The following is a 6616-nucleotide window of genomic DNA, read 5'->3' on the forward strand; positions in this document are numbered from 1 at the left end:
CATTCCTCTCTTCTCTCTCTCCCCCCGAAAAATCACGAACGTTGAACCTTTTGAGTGACCGTTAGACTTGGGTCTTTGGCAAAGGTGGGGGGCCCTGATTTGGTCGTGGGAGGCCAGAACTAAGGACACTGCACTCCTGCATGCCCTTCAGAGCGCTGGCTAACACACGCTTGGGGCTGCTGAGGGGCAGGAGGCCCCAGGCCCGCCCGCGCACGCGCTGCCTCGGCTTCTTCCGTGAATCGAGGAACTCGAGACCCAGACAGCGTCCCCAGGGCACTCTCCAAGTGTCCCCAAGCACATTTCGATTCCAATTCCTCCCCAAAGAATCAACCTCAGCTTCCACCTATGGTATCTCACGAACTAAACTACTACTCAAAGTTGCCTTTGAATTGCATTTGAGTAATACTTCAAAAAGATGCAAATATCTAGTACATTAAGCAGATTTCTGTGAAACAGCAGCAACAGCAGACTGGTCTTCCCAGAAAGTGTTTCCCATCTTGATAAAAGGCTTATTTCTGTAAGAACCATATACTTTTTTTTTTTTACCCCAAGGAAAGGGGGGAAAGATTTTTTTTTAAAGTCCTATGTAGCGTAACAGCAATACAATCTTCAGAGAATACTATTAGCTTTGAAAAAAAAAAAACCCTAAAAGCTTTATTACAAACCGAGCTTTGAAAATAGGGGGGATTAGGAGGCTGAAAGGGTCCCACAATGGTTAGAAGAAAAGGTTTCATGCTAATGAGGTTAATGCCCTTTGTATCTCGGGCCTCCACAACTTCATTACTCGCTATCTCCGGCTGCACGGAGCGGCTCAGAAAGCCGCAATCCACTCCAACGCCCCCCTTCCCTGCCTAAAGAAGGATTTGATAGCAGCTCTGTTCAAACTAGATAATTATATCTTTTCAAGTCGGAATTAAGATAAAGACAGTGGAGCAGAGGCGGCTCGCCTTGATCCACAGCAAACAAATTTGGCGCACTTTCCCGCCGCTCCCCCCCCCCCCCCGCCTCACAGCCGGGACAGTCAGCTTATTAGGCCCTCGTTTGCTTTATTAATTCATCTATTTAAAGTGGCCGGATTAGAGTGTCTAATGTGGACGCAAGATGCCACGCAACGTGGAATATAAATATTTGGGAGATGTTATCTCGTGGTCTGTGTCCGTGCGCAGGTTGCGGAGGGAGAGGTGTGGGTTAGAGAACGATTACATTTATCTATAGATGGAGCTACATTTCCGATGCGGTGGTCTTTTTTTTTTTTTTTTTTTTTTTAATTGGGGAATTAAGGACCGAGTAGGGCATCGAATTCATCCATTGGAGAGACAATTCCTGCTCTGGAGAAAGGGTCTTCTTTTCTGCTTCTTGGGAAAGCAGGGCATTTCCCAAAGTAGCCCGAGAGGGCTAACCGAACCCTTTCCCACCGGTCCAACTATCTCTTAGGGGACTTTCTTCATCCGAGCCCTTGGATCTAGTGAAGTTTGATCTGGTGTGCAAAGGGCAGGGATAACGGGTGTTTAAATTTGTCATTGAAATCCATCTGAGCCAAGTCTCTCCCCCCACCCCGACTTTCCTTCCACGATACCCCACACCTTGGAGAGTTGCTAATGGATAGCACCTCCCCGGCTGCGGAGGAGGGAGCGTGGCCCCAGGGGCGCAGGCTAGGCTAGCCGTCAGGTCCGGTTCCCCCACCCCCAGAGCTGGCCTTTTCCCAACAAGTTTCCGGGCCTGGGCTTGTAGAGCTGAGGCTGGCCCTGCCAGGAGGAGTCCCGGCTGCCTTTGGTCGCTGCCAGGGGCTTGTATGGCTTCTTTTGTTGAAAGGGGCGGATTGTGGCTGATCCCGGGAGCCGCGCGGTTCGGTATTTACTTGTAAACTGGACAGACAAGAACAAGAAAGAGTCCTGAGTCATGGTCCTTGCGGCTGCAGTGGCCACAATCCTGCTTATTAAATTATCTCCCCCCCCCCCCCCCACCGTCCCCTAGTTGCCACAATCCAAAATCCCTGGGACTACCAGCGGAGTTAGGAAGTAACTAGCAGTTCAGATCTCATAGCCCTGGGCACTCTCAACGCGTGTGCGGGGGTCACCTCTCTGAGTCTGGGCACGGACGTGCATCCATGTGTGTCTAGATAGACTTTGTGTATGTGTGTGTGATTCATTGTGTGCACAGTGCATCTAAATAGGTATGTGAGTGGCGGTGTATCTATTTATGGAAAGCTAAGTCCGAGTGTTTGCATGTATGATGGGCATATATCTTTGTGCTCAGCTTGTGCAGGAAAGTATATATGCCTAGGTATGTAAATCTGAGTCTGGTTATGTGCTTAGCTCTTCCTCCTGATTGTGCCTTTGGATGACTGTGTATAGAGTTGCGTGCGGCTCAGTATACCCGTGCGTGGGTGTGTGCATAATTGTATATATGTATATATATATATATATATATATATATATATATATATGCAATACCTTCACCTCATATACCTCGTCGATGTGTCTACACTTGGCTCACTGAGTTTAGAAAACAGCAGCCGACTTTGTAATTTAAGTGGGTTTTTTTTGTTTTTGTTTTTGTTTTTGTTTTTTAAGCGTGGTATGTTAGCCAAAACCGCTTTTGATTTATAGGGATGTCACCTTGTAAGACTACGGAAAATTAGCCCCTTTTGATTAGTTCTAGAATCTGCAGACCCTGAAGAAAGGAAATGTGAAATTGCTGTCCGCCCCGTCTAACTCCGAAGATCTGGTGTCCTGGAGGGACAAGAATCCCTGGCTGCTGGACTTCCCCTGGAACTCACCGCACGCCCACTGGTCGCTGATCTGTCAATTGATTTACTTCCCGCCCCGCCCCCTCGCCCCCAAAAGCCCCGCTGTGAGAGGGAAGTGGGAGTTTTGAGAACCCGCTGACCCCAACGGTAACCCTGCTTCAGGAGGTGGCTTCTCCCGAGGCGACCCTCTGAGTCAGGAAACCCAAGGCGGTGTCACACTTGAAAGCGAAAGGTCTATTAATCAACAGCGCCCTGGCTTTTAATTGGCCGTTTGTTCATTATCGCTTGTTGCCCAGAAGGGGGGCTGCGGCCCCTGAGGGAGGGCAAAGGAGGGCTGTGGTTCCAAGGGGGCGCCAGAGCTCCCTGTCACTCCATCATTGCCCAGCTCTAGGGTGCATCGGGGGAGGGAAGGTGTTTGAGAGCATACAAGGTGTTGGGATGCGAGCTTCTGCAATTCTGGTGGGGAAATAGGAAGAGAGGGGCTCGGCCTTGTGCTGCTCTCAGCTGCTGGGTCTGAGGGATCCTCTTTCCCTCCTCAGCCCCAGGATCTCTGACCAACTTTTCTTGTTATTGGAAAATGCTAACCTGAGGCACCGGGAGGGGGAAAGACCGGCGTTGACTTACACCTCGTGTGAATTCAATCCTCTTTGGCCCAGGCCAACCTGGGCCTCCCTAGACACCCCAGCCGCCCTTGACTTCAGCGCAAAACGCAAATAGATTCTTTCTGGGCTCCCCAATACAGGCCTAAGAATTTATCCACCCGCCTTTAGTTCTGGCTTGAGAGTCTCCGCACTGAGGAGAAGGAAAAGTGGAGATTTTCTAGGACTGTGAGGTTGAACACAGGAGCAGGTTTACAAACTCTTTAGAAATAGAACTGTCGGGAAATTTCGAAGTCTAGCTGACTTCCAGTGCCTCAGGACAAAATAAAATCAGTCCCAAGGCTTTCCTTAGTCCTTCACTTTTCTCCTCCGTGTAAGCCAGGGGGGAAACAGGGAGGACGATGGTGTCCCGCCTCTCTTTCAGGCCCAACCCCCAATGAATCAGGTCTACGAGAATGCCCGCTCCAGGGCTCGGTGCGCTTGGCACGCCGCATAGGAATCTCTCGCAGCAAGCACCCCGGACTGGACCAAAAAAAAAAAAAAAAAACATTCACACAGTCCTTAGCGCCTTGGACTGAGGGGGGAGCCTTCTAAAAGATTCCTTGGTACCAAGGCCTAGTACCACTTCTTTTCCTGGGAAGGGGAAGAGAGAGAGAGAGAGAGAGAGAGAGAGAGAGAGAGAGACCCTTAAAATCGGAGCATTGCTGCCAGGGGCCTAGTTTAATGCCTTCTTCCCTTTTGGAGGCATTCCCCACTAACCACATCCTCACCTGCCACCTAGTTCTTCTCTGGCCTATATGTATATATAAGCCCGGTCTCCATAGCACTTGGCTGGACCCTGACGTCAGGGAGAACTTGATCTCGCCCGTTTCGCTCCTGCTTCTGAAACTGATCCTTGAAATGAGAGAACAGCCTCTACACAATTCCCATGGCCTTGACATAAGGTACAGCGATAAATATACACCACTAATGAGCAATTACCATATAATCACCTTCCAATTAGCTCGCATAATGATGAATTAAACATTCTAGCAGGCTGGATTAGGTTTCTTACTTTGTATATTATTTACGAAAGCTATAGCTTCTGCAAAGGACCAAATATCAAATTAGATGGGGAATTTACAGTTGGGGGTAATTATGCATTCAGGGCAGGGGCTGTGTTTTGGTCACTTGTCAAACGAAGTTCCTTGGAAGGTACTGCCCAGTTTATTTGTTTTTTTTTCCCCCTAGTTCCTTTAGAATTGTTTAATGTCCTTCTCTTCGCTATCCCCAGCCCTAACCCCGTTTCCTTTTCAGTGACGTCTGTCTGCCCACTTTTTAGGGTCTGCTCCTAACCCTGACTGGGTCTAGAAGGACTCGAGACGTGAAGCTGGGGTCAAGCGAGCTGGCCTCGAGGGAAGTTCCTAAGGTTTCGTATCGCCTCTCCTGCCGCCGACCGAACTGCGAGGCGGACTGTGGCTCTCAGCGTCCAGGAGAGCCTAATGAACGAGTCCTCCAGCATTTCTCTCTCGTGCTGCAAAGAGATGATCCCAATCGCCCGCAGTCCCTACTTGACAAGACAAGGGGCCAAGGTAGATTTTCTCTTCTTAGTTTTAGTCCCCTTCCCTTCCCCTGCCCCCATTCCACCGCAGCATCTTCCAACAAGACAACCTCACTTCTGCTTTGGTTGGGAGGGTCGAGGAATATTTGAGGGGAGAGCTACTACTTATTGTCCCTCTTACCTTTATCCCCACCAATTTCTATTTCCTGATTTTTAACCCTGTAGGTGACTCAGAACGAAATACCGCTTTATCCATCCTCCCTCACCTCCCAGTAAATCCACCCCAACCTTACTTGTTCAGAAATGAATTTTGGCAAGAGATTAGTTCCTAATCTGATCTAACGCTTCTGACATTTTGGAAGAAGATGAAAATGGCAGCTCAATTTAGTTCTGAAACAGGGTCACTCTGTAGGGCAGGCAACGGGGTCTTTGGAAGTTGGTGTCTCAGCTTTTGGAGGGGCCTTCCGACCTTGCCCCATCATTTTCTACACACTTTCCCACTTTTCTACCCAATTGTCCATCAGTCACACACCTTTCCTGCTCACTCCTCTAAATCCAAGGAAGCATTGTCATCAGATCACACCTTCCAAATTTCAATGACCCTTACAAAAAAGTCAGTAAGTCTGTAGCCATCCTATCTTCTCTGCATGTCCTTAAAGACTGTGTGACTTCTGTTATCCTCAGGCAGATAGGGTCCTGGAAAAGAAGTAGAATAAAAATGTAGGTAGAAGGGATTGTGAGAGTTTGGGCCTTTGGAAACAACAATGCATTAAACCTTACATACTATATAATGTTAAACTCATAACAACCCTGGAATAGGAAATTTGAATGTTATTGTTCCCATTTCACAGATGAGCAAACTGAGGCTCAGAGATGTCAATGAATGTGGTTTTGGGTCAGTTTGAAGTTTTCTGATAACAACACCAGTGCTTTTTCCATTATACCCTTGGAGGAACAGCTGAAAATGTTTTTCTGGTCCTGGTTTCTGAACTTGTTAAGTGGATTCTAGAGTTCTGCAAAATCTGGCTCCTTTGGCTCTCCTCAGGATAGTAAATAGAAACAGTTCAGTTTTTTTGTAAGTATTCAATAAATATTTATTGAGTAACTGCTTTGAGTAAGGTACCATGCTAGCTACTTAGTATTTTAAAAGAGAAAGAAAGGGGCAGGTAGTTGGTGTAGTAGATAGAACACCAGCCCTGAAGTCAGGAGGACTTCAGTTCAAATCTGGTCTCAGGCACTTTATACTTCCTAATTATGTGACTCTGGGCAAGTCACTTAACCCCAATTGCCTCAGCAAAAAAAAAAATAATAATAATAATAATGTAAAAGAGAAAAAAAAAGTATTTCCCTTACCTCAATTTATTTGGGGGGGGGGAGAAATTATATGTACACAAATAAACACAATACAGGATAGGGTATGATTATGAGTTCAGAAAAGAGCTCCACATTGAGGTGGTTCAGGAACACTTGACCCAGAAGTAAACATTTGCATCCTGGGGAGGAAGGGAGGGAATCCTGGAAGGCTTCATGGAGAATGTGTCATATTGAGATGAGACTTCCTGAAAGGAGAACCACTTTTGAAAGGAAGTATAAATTTTTAGAGAAGTGACTGGATTTGTCAACTGGAATATTGGTTTCAAATGTTGTTTCAGTCCTTGTTTGTTGTGTAACCCTGGGGAAGCCATGCCACTATTCTCCCTCAGTTTCTTTATCTATAAAATGAGAATT

This window comes from Sarcophilus harrisii, chromosome 2, assembly GCF_902635505.1.
Source record: "Sarcophilus harrisii chromosome 2, mSarHar1.11, whole genome shotgun sequence".
In the NCBI taxonomy this organism is placed as follows: Eukaryota; Metazoa; Chordata; class Mammalia; order Dasyuromorphia; family Dasyuridae; genus Sarcophilus; species Sarcophilus harrisii.